Source organism: Mobula birostris, chromosome 16, assembly GCF_030028105.1.
Source record: "Mobula birostris isolate sMobBir1 chromosome 16, sMobBir1.hap1, whole genome shotgun sequence".
In the NCBI taxonomy this organism is placed as follows: domain Eukaryota; kingdom Metazoa; phylum Chordata; class Chondrichthyes; order Myliobatiformes; family Myliobatidae; genus Mobula; species Mobula birostris.
In genome coordinates this window covers 909,774-923,499 of record NC_092385.1, presented here as the reverse complement: position 1 = coordinate 923,499, position 13,726 = coordinate 909,774, and positions in this window count along the sequence as shown.

Genomic DNA, 13,726 nt, shown 5'->3' with positions numbered 1-13,726 from the left:
TTTTCTTCGGATTGAAAGTGAAGGGAGAAGACGCTGGAATCAGGGGGTTGGGGTGAGGGATAGCTAAGATGTGATAAGTGAAGCCAGCTGGGTGGGAAAAGGGCTGGAGATGAAGAAATGTAATGGGGGAGGAGAGTGGGCCATGGGAGGAAGGAAAGAAGGAGGAAACTCAGGGGGATGTGAGAGGCAGGTGAGGAGAGATAGGAGGCCGGAGAGATTTGTAAACCACAATGTAACGTTTACATGGATTTCTGCCACTGTAACAACATTACTCTCACTGCTGCACCCCAAGTGGCCAGGAGGTTCAAACACGTCTTGATGCTTACATATGCTTCTTGCTCCAGTAAAGTGCAGTGATTTACTTTGGAAGTACAAATTTGAAGGCAGGGTACGGAGTTAATGACAGGATTTTTAGCCACGTGGCAGAACAGAGGAATATTAGGGTTCACATCAGATATCCCTTTAAGTTTCCATGCAAGTTGATAGGGTGGTTCAAAAGACATGCGGGGTGTTTGCTTTCATTACTCAGGGACTGAAGAAATAACAACAGGATAGACAAAGGAAAATTGGTTGATACTGTGTATTTCGAGTTACTGAAGGCCTTTGACAAGGTGCCAATCATGAAGCTGCTTAACAAGCAGGAAAGGTTCCAACATGGATAGAGGAGGGGCTGGTGGGCAGAAGGCAAAGAGTGAGAATAAAGGGAGCCTTTTCTGGTTGGCTGCCAGAGACTAGTGGTATTCCACAGGGGTCCGTATTAGCTCTGATTATTTTTACCTTATACATCAATGATTTGGATGATGGAATTGATGAGTTTGTTGCAAAGTTTGCAGATGATACAAAAATAGTTGAAGGGACAGGTAGTTTTAGGATTAGGCTTAATTTGCTAAGATAGGAGCACAAATCTGCTCACAATACTCCCACTGCTTTATGAAGTCTCAACATTACATTCTTGCTTTTATGTTCTAGTTCTCTTGAATTGAATGCTCACATTGAACGCTCAACTTCCTAACTGGAAGACCGTAGTCTGTGCAGATTGGTGATAACATCTCCTCCTCCTCGATGATGGTCAACACTGGTGCACCTCAGGTGTGTGTGTGGTTAGCACACTTCTCTACTCTCTATATACCCATGGCTAGGTATAGCTCAAATCCTATCTATAAATTTGCTGACGATACAACCATTGTTGGTAGAATCTCAGGTGGTGATGAGAAGGTGTACAGGAGTGAGATATGCCAACTAGTGGAGTGGTGCTGCAGCAACAACCTGACACTCAATAAGACGAAAGAGCTGATTATGGACTTCCAGAAGGGTAAGACGAAGGAACACATACCAATCCTCGTAGAGGGATCAGAAGTGGAGAGAGTGAGCAGTTTCAAGTTCCTGGGTGTCAAGATCTTGGAGGATCTAACCTGGTCCCAACATATTGATGCAGTTATAAAGAAGGCAAGACAGTGGCCATACTTTGTTAGGAGTTTGAAGAGATTTGGTATGTCAACAAATACACTCAAAAACTTCTATAGATGTACCTTGGAGAGCATTTTGACAGGCTGCATCACTGTCTGGTATGAGGGTGGGGGGCTACTGCACAGGACCAAAAGAAGCTGCAGAGGGTTGTAAATTTAGTCAACTCCATCTTGGGTACTAGCCTACAAAGTACCCAGGACATCTTCAAGGAGCGGAGTCTCAGAAAGGCAGCGTCCAGTACTAAGGACCGCCACCGCCCAGGGCAGGCCTTTTTCTCACTGTTACTATCAGGTAGGAGATACAGAAGCCTGAAGGCACACACTCAGTGATTCAGGAACAGCTTCTTCCCCTCTGCCATCCAATTCCTAAATGGACATTGAACCCTAGGACACTACCTCACTTCTTAAATATATATTATTTCTTTTTTTTGCACTATTTTTAATCTAATCAATATATGTATACTGTAATTAATTGCTTTATTCAATATTATTTTTTTCTATATTTTGTATTGCTGCTGCTAAGTTAGCAAATTTCATGACACATGCCGGTGATAATAAACCTGATTCTGATTCTGACATCACATTTGCTATCCTCAACATTGATTCACCCTGCAAATTTTCTGTTTTCTCTCCATTTAGAAAATAGTCAGTGCTTTTATTTCTTCTACCAAAGGGCATGACCCCACACTACATTCCATCTGCTGCTACTTTGCTGATTCTCCTAATTTGTTTGTCCTTCTGTAGCCGCTCTACTTCCTCAAAACTCTATTAGAAACTCCAAGAACACAATATCAACTGATTTTCCTTTGTCTATCTTGCTTGTTATTTCTTCAATCGCTGAGTAATGAAAGCCAACACCCCATACGCCTTCATTTCAACCCTATCAACTTGCATAGAAATTTAGAGGGATCTATGGATCTGGACTCTAAAATCCCTCTGTTCCTCCACACTGCTAAAAACCATGTCATTAACTCTACTCTGCCTTCAAATTTACATTGAAAACTGGGAAAAAAATTCTCCAATTAGTTAGCTAATCCTCTATATGTGCTAGACATGCGTTGATACAGTTTAAAGTAGTGCATAGGACTCATATGTCCAAGGATAAATTAGCTCGTTATTACTCTCATATAAATCCTGTATGCAATAGATGTCACTCTGAGATAGTTTCTTTAACTCATATGTTTTGGTCATGTCCTTTTTTGAAAAAATACTGGAAAGATATTTTGATATTATTTCAACTGTTCTGAATATTGATTTACAACCTCACCCTATTACCGCAATTTTTGGGCTACCAATGATAGAACCAAATCATTTAACCTCTTCAGCTCGTCGGATGATTGCATTTCTTACATTGATGGCTAGAAGATCCATTTTGCTGAATTGGAAAGAGATCAATCCTCCCACCACAATTCATTGGTTCTCTCAAACTATGTTCTGTTTAAACTTACAAAAAAATTAGAAGTGTTATTTATGACCCCTCTATTAAATTCGAAAAGACTTGGAGGCCATTTATTCAACACTTCCATATGATGTAATTTGACCTTTTCCAAACCTATTCTATTTCTTTTTAATATATGTTGAGAGGAGCGGAGTCAAAGACACTAATGGTACTTTTTTTTAATGTTACACAACAGCCCATGTTTTTCTTTCTTTAGTTTATTTGGTTAGTATTATTTAGGTTAGCTTTTCTTTTGGGGTATATATTTTTTCCTTTCTCATGTTTTTTTGTATATTATATTTGTATCCTGTACAATTGGAAGGTTTAATACCCATGTGTCAACTGGGTTTATATTTAAATATGTTAACTACAGCAATGTAATCCCAGAAACTTCGTATTAATGCTACGAACAATAGAAACCATAGAAAAACTCCAGCACAGAAACAGGCCTTTTGGCCCTTCTTGGCTGTGCCGAACAACTTTCTGCCTAGTCCCACTGACCTGCTCACGGACCATATCCCTCCATACACCTCCCATCCATGTATCTATCCAATTTATTCTTAAATGTTAAAAAAGAACCCGCACTTACCACCTCGTCTGGCAGCTCATTCCATACTCCCACCACTCTCTGTATGAAGAAGCCCCCCCCCAATGTTCCCTTTAAACTTTTTTCCCCCTCACCCTTAACCCATGACCTCTGGTTTTTTTCTCCTCTTGCCTCAATGGAAAAAGCCTGCTTGCATTCACTCTATCTATACCCATCATAATTTTATATACCTCTATCAAATCTCCCCTCATTCTTCTGCGCTCCAGGGAATAAAGTCCTAACCTATTCAACCTTTCTCTGTACTGAGTTTCTCAAGTCCCGGCAACATCCTTGTAAACCTTCTCTGCACTCTTTCAATCTTATTTATATCCTTCCTGTAATTTGGTGACCAAAACTGAACATGATACTCCAGATTCGGCCTCACCAATGCCTTATACAACCTCATCATAACATTCCAGCTCTTATACTCAATACTTTGATTAATAAAGGCCAATGTACCAAAAGCTCTCTTTATGACCCTATCTACCTATGACGCCACTTTTAGGGAATTTTGTATCTGTATTCCCAGATCCCTCTGTTCTACTGCACTCCTCAGTGCCTTACCATTTACCCTGTATGTTCTACCTTGGTTTGTCCTTCCAACGTGCAATACCTCACACTTGTCTGTATTAAACTCCATCTGCCATTTTTCAGCTCATTTTTCCAGTTGGTCCAAGTTCCTCTGCAGGCTCTGAAAACCTTCCTCACTGTCTACTACACCTCCAATCTTTGTATCATCAGCAAATTTGCTGATCCAATTTACCACATTATCATCCAGATCATTGATATAGGTGACAAATAACAATGGTCCCAGCACTGATCCCTGTGGCACACCACTTGTCACAGGCCTCCACTTGGAGAAGCAATTCTCTACTCCCACTCTTTGGCTTCTTCCATTGAGCCAATGTCTAATCCAATTTACCACCTCTCCATGTATACCTAGCGACTGAATTTTCCTAACTAACCTCCCATGCGGGACCTTGTCAAAGGCCTTACTGAAGTCCATGTAGACAATATCCACTGCCTTCCCTTCATCCACTTCCCTGGTAACCTCCTCGAAAAACTCCAACTGATTGGTCAAACATGACCTACCACGCACAAAGCCATGTTGACTCTCCCTAATAAGTCCCTGTCTATCCAAATGCTTGTAGTTTCTGTCTCTTAGTACTCCCTCGAATAACTTACCGACTACCAACGTTAAACTTACCGGCCTATAATTTCCCAGATTACTTTTCGATCCTTTTTTAAACAACGGAACAACATGAGCCACTCTCCAATCCTCCGGCACCTCACCTGTAGACAGCGACATTTTAAATATTTCTGCCAGGGCCCCTGCAATTTCAACACTAGTCTCCTTCAAGGTCCGAGGGAACACCCTGTCAGGTCCCCGGGGATTTATCCACTTTAATTTTCCTCAAGACAGCAAGCACCTCCTCCTTTTCAATCTGTACAGTTTCTATGATCTCACTACTTGTTTCCCTTAATTCCATAGACTTCATGCCAGTTTCCTTAGTAAATACAGACGCAAAAAACCTAAAAAACCAAAAAAATGCCGTGTTATATTTATCATTATGAAGCTAATAAAAAAGATTGAAAAAGAAATGGCAGTTAACAGGAACGGTGGAGGTCAAGTTGAGGTCTGGAAAACCAAGAAAACTTTCCAAGAGAACTGCTTGTAGGATTGCTAGAAGGCAAATCAAAATCCCTGTTTGACTGAAAAAGACTTTCAGGAAGGTTTAGCAGACTCTGGAGTGGTGGTGCACTGTTCTACACCTGCACAAATATGACCTTTATGGAAGAGTCATAAGAAGAAAACCTTTCATGCGTCCTCACCACAAAAATCAGCGTCAGAAGTTTGCAATGGAATATCTAAACAAGAACTTTTTGGCTGCAATGAGCAAAGGTATGTTTGGAGAAAAAAAGGTGCAGAATTTCATGAAAAGAACCCCTCTCCAACTGTTAAGCCCGAGGGTGGATCGATCATGCTTTGGGGTTGTGTTGCAGTAAGTGGACCATTTCACTGGTAGAGGGAAGAATGAATTCAATTAAATACCAACAAATTCTGAAAGCAAACATCACACCGTCTGTAAAAAAGCCGAAGATGAAAAGAGGACGGCTTCTACAACAGGATAATGATCCTAAACACACCTCAAAATCCACAATGGACTACCTCAAGAGGCGCAAGCTGAAGGTTTTGCCATGGCCCTCACAGTCCCCCGACCTAAACATCATCGAGAATCTGTGGATAGACCTCAAAAGAGCAGTGCATGCAAGACAGCCCAAGAATCTCACAGAACTAGATGCCTTTTGCAAGGAAGAATGGTCGAAAATCCTTCAAACAAGAATTCAAAGACTCTTATCTGGCTACAGAAAGCGTTTACAAGCTGTAATAATTTCCAAACGGGGTGTTACTAAGTACAGACCATGCAGGGTGCCCAAACTTTTGTTTCAGGCCCTTTTCCTTTTTTGTTATTTTGAAACTGTAAAAGATGGAAATTAAAAAAGTAATCTCGCTTGAAATATTAAAGAAATATGTCATCTTTAACTTTATGGCTTTTGGAAATCAGGTCATCTTTTACTCGCTTAGCTATTCAAAGTAAAAGAAATTTTGACCGGGGTGCCCAAACATTTGCATAGCAGTGTACCTGGGTAACAACGCATATATCACAAAGGAATAAAAAAAAACTGTGCGAGCGTTGATACGATGAACCGATGTATTGATTAATGGCGCTGTTGACAATAAAGTGGCTGAACAGGAATTGAAATGAACTGCTATCGCAACAGAGGGCAGTTGTTTACGAAATAGGAATAAAAGCAATTCAGAAGAAAAGCTGAGTCAAATGATGAGACTGACGCAGTCAGCCTCACACATGGTATTCAAAGTGTGAGAAAGTAAAGCATGTTATCAGTGTTGAGATATTCTCAAATGAACCGAGGGCTACGCATCAGTGCGAGTTCCACGTGGACACAGAGTGGTGAGTCAACCTCCAGTGAGCCGTCGCCTGCAAACCGAAACCAGTTCCACAATAGACACAAAGAAGTGACTCATCCTACAGTGAGCCGAGGGCCGGACGTCGATACCAGTTCCACAATGGAAGTAGAATGGTGAGGCTTTATTTTTCCAATAAGCTAAGAGCCGCTCATTGGTACGAATTCCACAATAGGTACGGAGTGGTGTACTGCAAAAGCAGAAGGAGTTGTCATGGAAAGGTGAGCTTGAACACATCCGCAGTTCTGCACATACTTATATTGGTGACGAAGTGGAAAATGAGAAGACACTGAATGGAGAAATTGGACAGAGATCGTCATGGGGTCATATATTATTACTACAGAAAAATGGGCTCTTCCGTCCCTCCTGATCAACCCGCTGTGATCTTCTGCCTACTCACATCTATCTGTACCATCGGTCCTCTTTATCCACGTACCTACACAGCCTTCTCTGAAATGTTACAACTGCATCCGTATCTACCACTTACGTGGAGAGTTCCTTCCAAAGTTGCTCGACCATCTAAGAGAATAGGAATTCCCACATACCCCTCTTGCATGTTTCATCTTTCTCCATGAACTGTAGGTTAAGATTCTAGTTGTAGGGTAAGGGGTGAAAGCAGGGGAGTGGGGATGACTGGAAGAATAGGATCAGCCCATGATTGAATGGCAGAGCAAACTCAATGGGCCGAAAAAACAATTTCTGCTCCAATATCTTATGGTCTTATGGTCTTATGGTCTTATTTATTCAGTAGATGGGGAAAATCTGCGGGCATTCACCCGGTCTATAACTGTCACAATTTTGTATACTTCTGTCAGATCTACACTCGTTTTCTGGCTCTCCAGGGAATAAATTGCTAACCTATTCAACCTTTCCTTCTAAATCTTGTCCTCAATTCCCGAAATCTTCCTTGTAAAGGATCACTGCACATTTTGAAGTTTGTTATTTTTTTAAAACTGTAGGTAGGTGACAAGAACAGCACACGATATTCTACTTCCTCACCAAGGTGTTGTACAGCTTAAACATATGGTGCCAACTCCTGAACTCACTGAACGGATTGTGAACGCCAATGTGATTGGAAGTAGTAATAAAGCCCGATCTGCCTCTGACGTCGCTCTCCTGAAATTACGGATCTGTACTCTCAGGGCTCTCTTGTTTTTACATACTGTACAGCAACATGCGCGTTTTACTCTGCTTTACTTCTTTCCACCCAACGCAGACCACCGCACTCTTGCATGCGTTCAATTCCATCTGTCATTTTTCAAACAAATTCCCAGCCGGTCGACATCACGCTTTAAGCCGGGATGACCTTCCTGTCTGTACACGACGCTCCTCATTTTTTTCTGATCCAGTTTTTATTTTACATTGACATTTAAATAATTAATATAGATGATAAATAACAACGGACCTAACACCAATCCTTGCAGCATACTAGTCACAGTCAAAGAACCAACCATCCGCTCTCTGGCTTCTTCCGCAAGACCAGCGTTGGATCCATGTTGTTTTAGTCTGATGTGTCTGAATGAAACGTGGAAGTCAACGTGCGATTTTCACACGATGTGAAAATATGTAATGACTCAGCAGTGACTCCCGAGACATAAGGAGCACTTCGGATTTACAGCACACAAATTCAATAAAGCGAATTCTGTATAACGTATAAACATTTGATGGCCACTCATTTTGGCGATTCTGAATATATTCAGGCTATCGACGATCAAAAGGCAAATTACCTCAAAGTAAATCAGGGAAAAAATTTTAAAAATTGTGTGGTAAATAATAGAATAGCCTAGGAACAGAATTGTAACTTTTGTTCGAACAGAGAAGGGGTTGAGGAAATAACGGTGGATTTGAGGCAGTTTGATTATTGTCTTTATCGTTAAATAGATTGCACCGAATGTCAAAGATATGGAGTGGTCAAGTCATTCACTGGGAGAGGTCAGAGTCTTCATGCCGAACGGCTATGTGAGTGTGGGAAAACATTGTTCTTCAAACTGTCCACAACCCTTGCTAATTTCGTGAAGACGCAGAATCTTTTTTATGACAAGTTCTTGGAATATCGCTGTGGATCTTTTTTTAATGTATGGAGGGATATAAGTACAATGTATTTCATCGTGATATATGCCACCAGCTGTTACCGCGACTTGCATCACACAAACCACCCCAAATGTCGGGAATGAACGAATGTTCGCCTTTAACAAAGAAATGTTCTCCATTTCATCTGCGAGGTTTCTGCTCGTTCCCTCAATTTCAAAAGCGAATGTACTACACCAAATGATACAAAATAAATATACTTCAAGATGATTGCCTATGTAAGAAACAACACCCGATATAGAAATGTCGTATTTAAGTAGCTGAAGCCAGGTGTCATGGGATTTAAGCCAGGGTTCTGAGTTGGATGATCAGCCATGATCATACTGAACGGCGGTGCAGGCTCGAAGGGCCGAACGGCCTACTCCTGCACCTATTTTCTATGTTTAAACTGACAAGATGCACATTATAGTTTGTTTCAGAGAACAGAGATTGAAATATCCCAGAGGAGTTAAATTCACGGTACGGTGACAGAGTGAGCAAAAACAGTTTAATTTAGTGTTTGTGCAGCTGGTTGCACTAACGTGACTGATGAGATAACCACACAAACTGACACAGAGGAATTGTTCTCACTTGCAGGTAACTCTGTAAAACTGATGACAAATCCATACGAGACTTGGAACGTTCCGTACAACAGAGCGCTGCTTCTGACTGAATGTGGGACATCTAACGATTTACTACACTGTATCGCGGGCATTTTCTATCCTGCCCTTGTAGCAATTGGTGCCCCCGGTAATTGAGCTGGTCAATCTATGTCTGGTGCTGTTGTCTTGCTTTTGTTCCACTGCACTGTTCGGAGTTTTACTCAGCACAAATCCTACCCTCGTCTGAAACATGTTTACGGAATGGAATATTGCAGCATCTGATAGTTTTATTTCCATTTTCCGTATTTCAGCCGATGTGATTTTTTTACCGGTTAATTTGGTGGCGATATTGGCATTGTTTCATAATTGCACCTTGCTCGGGTTTCTGAAGCGATTCTGACATACGTTTTCTAGGTCGGAGTTCCTATCAATATAGACACCTCACAGCAACAACAACATAGCAGCTTATTCAGATGACTGGGCAGTTTATTTTCCACACGTAGGTCTGTTCTTCCATAAATTACTATATCAAAACTTGTGCTTTATGTCTTCCTCATTCCACTTTGTTACCACTAACGAAAAATCCCTTCAGCTGTTTCGCCATTCATAATGGAAATGCTATCAATCGTGCGGTCACCGGTAAGTGAATCGGCGATATTAGATGTCTCGCAAAAAGCTGAGGGAAAATTGCCAACCCAATGAGATTCCAGTCCGTTATTGTCCCCAGCACAAATGCAGCGACGCAGCCCGCACTGACTGAACTTTTTTTTGTGCTTCCAAACAAACCAGACACTACCTAAGATTGGAAGAATGGGGCATTCGGACAGGAGCTGCTAGTGGTAGTTTTTCAAATTCCTTGTAGTTAAGCCTCGATCCCTACAATCTCCAAGATCCTTTTCCGTACTGAATACTGAAGCAAAGTATTCATTATTTACCTCTGCTATCTCCTTCGGTTCCATACACACTTCTCCCCTGTCACACTTGATTGGTCTTATTCTCTCAACGTCTTATCCTCTTTCGCAGTGTCTCTAAGTTTTCTGTATTTGTGAGCCAGCCCCCCTTTCCTCCGTCACTTCAGTTCGGTTCCGAACCCCATGAAATTCTAATTTAAACTCTCCACAATAGCCTTAGCAAACCTTCCCGCCAGGATATTGGTCCCCTTGGGATTCAAGTGCAACCCGTCCTTTTTGTACAGGTCACACCTGCCCCAGGAAAGGTCTCAATGATGCAGAAATCTGAATCCCTGACCCCTGCTCCAATCCCTCAGCCACGCATTTATCCTCCACCTCACTCTATTCCTATTCTCACTTTCACGTGGCACAGGCAGGAATCCCGAGATTACTACCTTTGAGGACCTCCTTCTCAACTTCCTTGCTAACTCCCAGTAGTCTGTCTTCACGACCACCTCCTTTTTCCTATCAACGTCGTTGGTAACAATATGTACCACGATCTCCGGCTGTTCTCCTTCCCACTTCAAGATATCGTGGACGCGATCAGAAACATCCCGGATCCTGGCACCTGGGAGGCAAACGACCATCCTCGTTTCTTTCCTACGTCCACAGAATCGCCTGTCTGACCGACCCACTGACTGTAGAGTCCCCTATCACTGCTGCTATCCTCTTCCTTTCCCTACCCTTCTGAGCCACAGGGCCGGACTCTTGTTCCAGAGGCGCGACCACTGTTGGTTCGCTCAGGTAGACCGTCTCCGCTAACAGTACTCAAACAGGAGTACTTATTGTTTAGAGGGGCAGCCACAGGGGTAGTCTCTAGCATCTGGTTCTTGCCCTTCCCTTTCCTGAAGGTTACCCACTCATCTGTCTCCCGAGGTCCCGGAGTGACTACCTGCCAATAGCTCCTCTCTATCAACTCCTCGCTCTCCCTGACCAGACGAAGGTCGTCGAGCTGCAGCTCCAGTTCCCTAACACGGTCTCTAAGGAGCTGCAGCTCGACGCACCTGATGCAGATGTGGCTGTCGATTTTGCAAGTAATGATACAAGTTTATAAATTTCCAATTTAACCACATCTGAACAATTGCATTCTGTTACACGGGCATTGTGGAGGCTTTGGACGTTGCGTTGAAGAGAGTTTCGACGACTTCAGGATATTTTGGTGGGAGTGGTAGAAGCTGAGGGAAGCCAGACAAAATAATATGAGAGGTACAGAGAGTCTGGACAGCCAGTATTTTTCCTTAAGGGGGAAATGCCTAAAACCAGAGGGCATGCAGTTAAGGTCAAAGTTGGAGAAATACCTCCTTAGTCATTTTGCTCTATTTATTTATTCTGTGATTTAGGGGTGTTTTTTGTATCTATTCCCCACACTGCTGCTGTAAAAAATATCGTAGATTAGACAGTAATGTAATCTGACTGGGAATGTTCAAAAGAGATGTGCGTTTGCATTTCATTTGTTTTTTTTTTCATTCTCATAGATTTGGGTGTCTGGACTGAATGTCGGGGAGACAGTGGATGCAGATAGATAGAAGCTATTAGATACTACATGAGTGTTTGAAGAATGAGGGGATGTGGACCTATGTAGGCAGAAGGGATTGCTTTATTAGGGTATGAAACGACCAGTTCAATTGGTTTAGAACAACCCAATGAGCAGAAAGGCTTGTTTCCCTGATGTACTGTTCTATGTTGGTGAGACCACAGATGGAGTACCGTGTGCATCAACGGTCGGCCGCATCAGGACGGGGTTGAGTAAGCTAGAATGGCACAGTAAGGATTCGGGAATTATTTTGCTAAGACTAAGGGCAAGGCAAACACTTGTAATGTCAGTGCTCAGATTCCCAGACACGTGGAAAGACAATCAGCTGACATGGAACAACCAACTGAAAAATATAAATGAACATTAAATGTTATGTGGAGTCTATGTGGGTATTCTTGTATATTTGCTTAATTAGATCTTTCCTTTATTATCCCGGTGTTGTTTGTGGATTAGCTTAAAAATTAAATTTAAAATATTTGGGTGTGATGCAAGCACAGACTTTAAGTTTGTGTTGTGGTGCAATATCGTCGCCCACTGTTTAGGCTTCATTGGTTGAAATGGGACAATTACCCTTACAACTGTAGACGTTGAATTCGATGTTAATTTACTGGATTAATTTGAGGTGGCAAAGAGATTATCAAATCATCCTCACAGGACGTCAGATTTATGGTCGGAAGCTCATCAAACTTTATTTCATATACAAATTATTGGTTTACACCTCCCCCTATTAAGATATAAAGGTGTTCAAGCGAATGCGTGGGTTGACTCTTCGGCTACAAAGGCTGTTAAAATTTGAAATGTGTCTATGAAATGTGTCTTTGTCACATGGTGAGAGCAGAATTATCTGCAGCTTAATGTGAAAAAGACTAAGGAGCTGGTGGTAGACCTGAGGAGAGCTAAGGTACCGGTGACCCCTGTTTCATTCCAGGGGGTCAGTGTGGACATGGTGGAGGATTACAAATACCTGGGGATACGAATTGACAATAAACTGGACTGGTCAAAGAACACTGAGGCTGTCTACAAGAAGGGTCAGAGCCGTCTCTATTTCCTGAGGAGACTGAGGTCCTTTAACATCTGCCGGACGATGCTGAGGATGTTCTACGAGTCTGTGGTGGCCAGTGCTATCATGTTTGCTGTTCTGTGCTGGGGCAGCAGACTGAGGGTAGCAGACACCAACAGAATCAACAAACTCATTCGTAAGGCCAGTGATGTTGTGGGGATGGAACTGGACTCTCTCACGGTGGTGTCTGAAAAGAGGATGCTGTCCAAGTTGCATGCCATCTTGGACAATGTCTTGGACATCCACTACATAATGTACAGGTTGGGCACAGGAGTACATTCAGCCATAGATTCATTCCACCGAGGTGCAGCACTGAGCATCATAGGAAGTCATTCCTGCCTGTGGCCATCAAACTTTACAGCTCCTCCCTTGGAGGGTCAGACACCCTGAGCCAATAGGCTGGTCCTGGACTTATTTCGTAATTTACTGGCATAATTTGCATATTACTATTTAGCTATTTATGGTTCTATGACTATGACTATGACTATGGTACAACTGTAACAAAAACCAATTTCCCCCGGGATCAATAAAGTATGACTATGGCTATGAACCATCCACTAAGCAAATCAGAAGCTAAGCGGTCAAGAATGGGAGGTTCATGTCAAAACTTCCGGAATATTGGGAGACAATTTCACAGAATGCATAATACTGTTGGGTTTATGGGAGAAGGGGGTAAAAAAGAATGAAAGGAGTTATATTGACACAACTCAGTATTCGGCATACTATGCTTAATTATTCCTTTTTTTGAAATCATCATTCTGCATTGTGTAGGTTATGTCTTTCTGAGAAAGTTGAATGTATAATATTACAGTGTGAAGCAAGTCAGGTTGAAGGGAAGCGAATGCAGTCGTCATTGCAATCTTTGGGGGTTGACAGATTTAGTGTAAAACTGTACTAATTTATGGGAGTGATTTACATTTAAGTCACTTTGTGTGTTTCATTATTCCAATCATTCCAATCATTACTTACAAATAGAGATTTTTTTGGCGTAATTTAGTTTTCATTCGAAAAAGAAAGAAAAAGGCTAAGTAGTA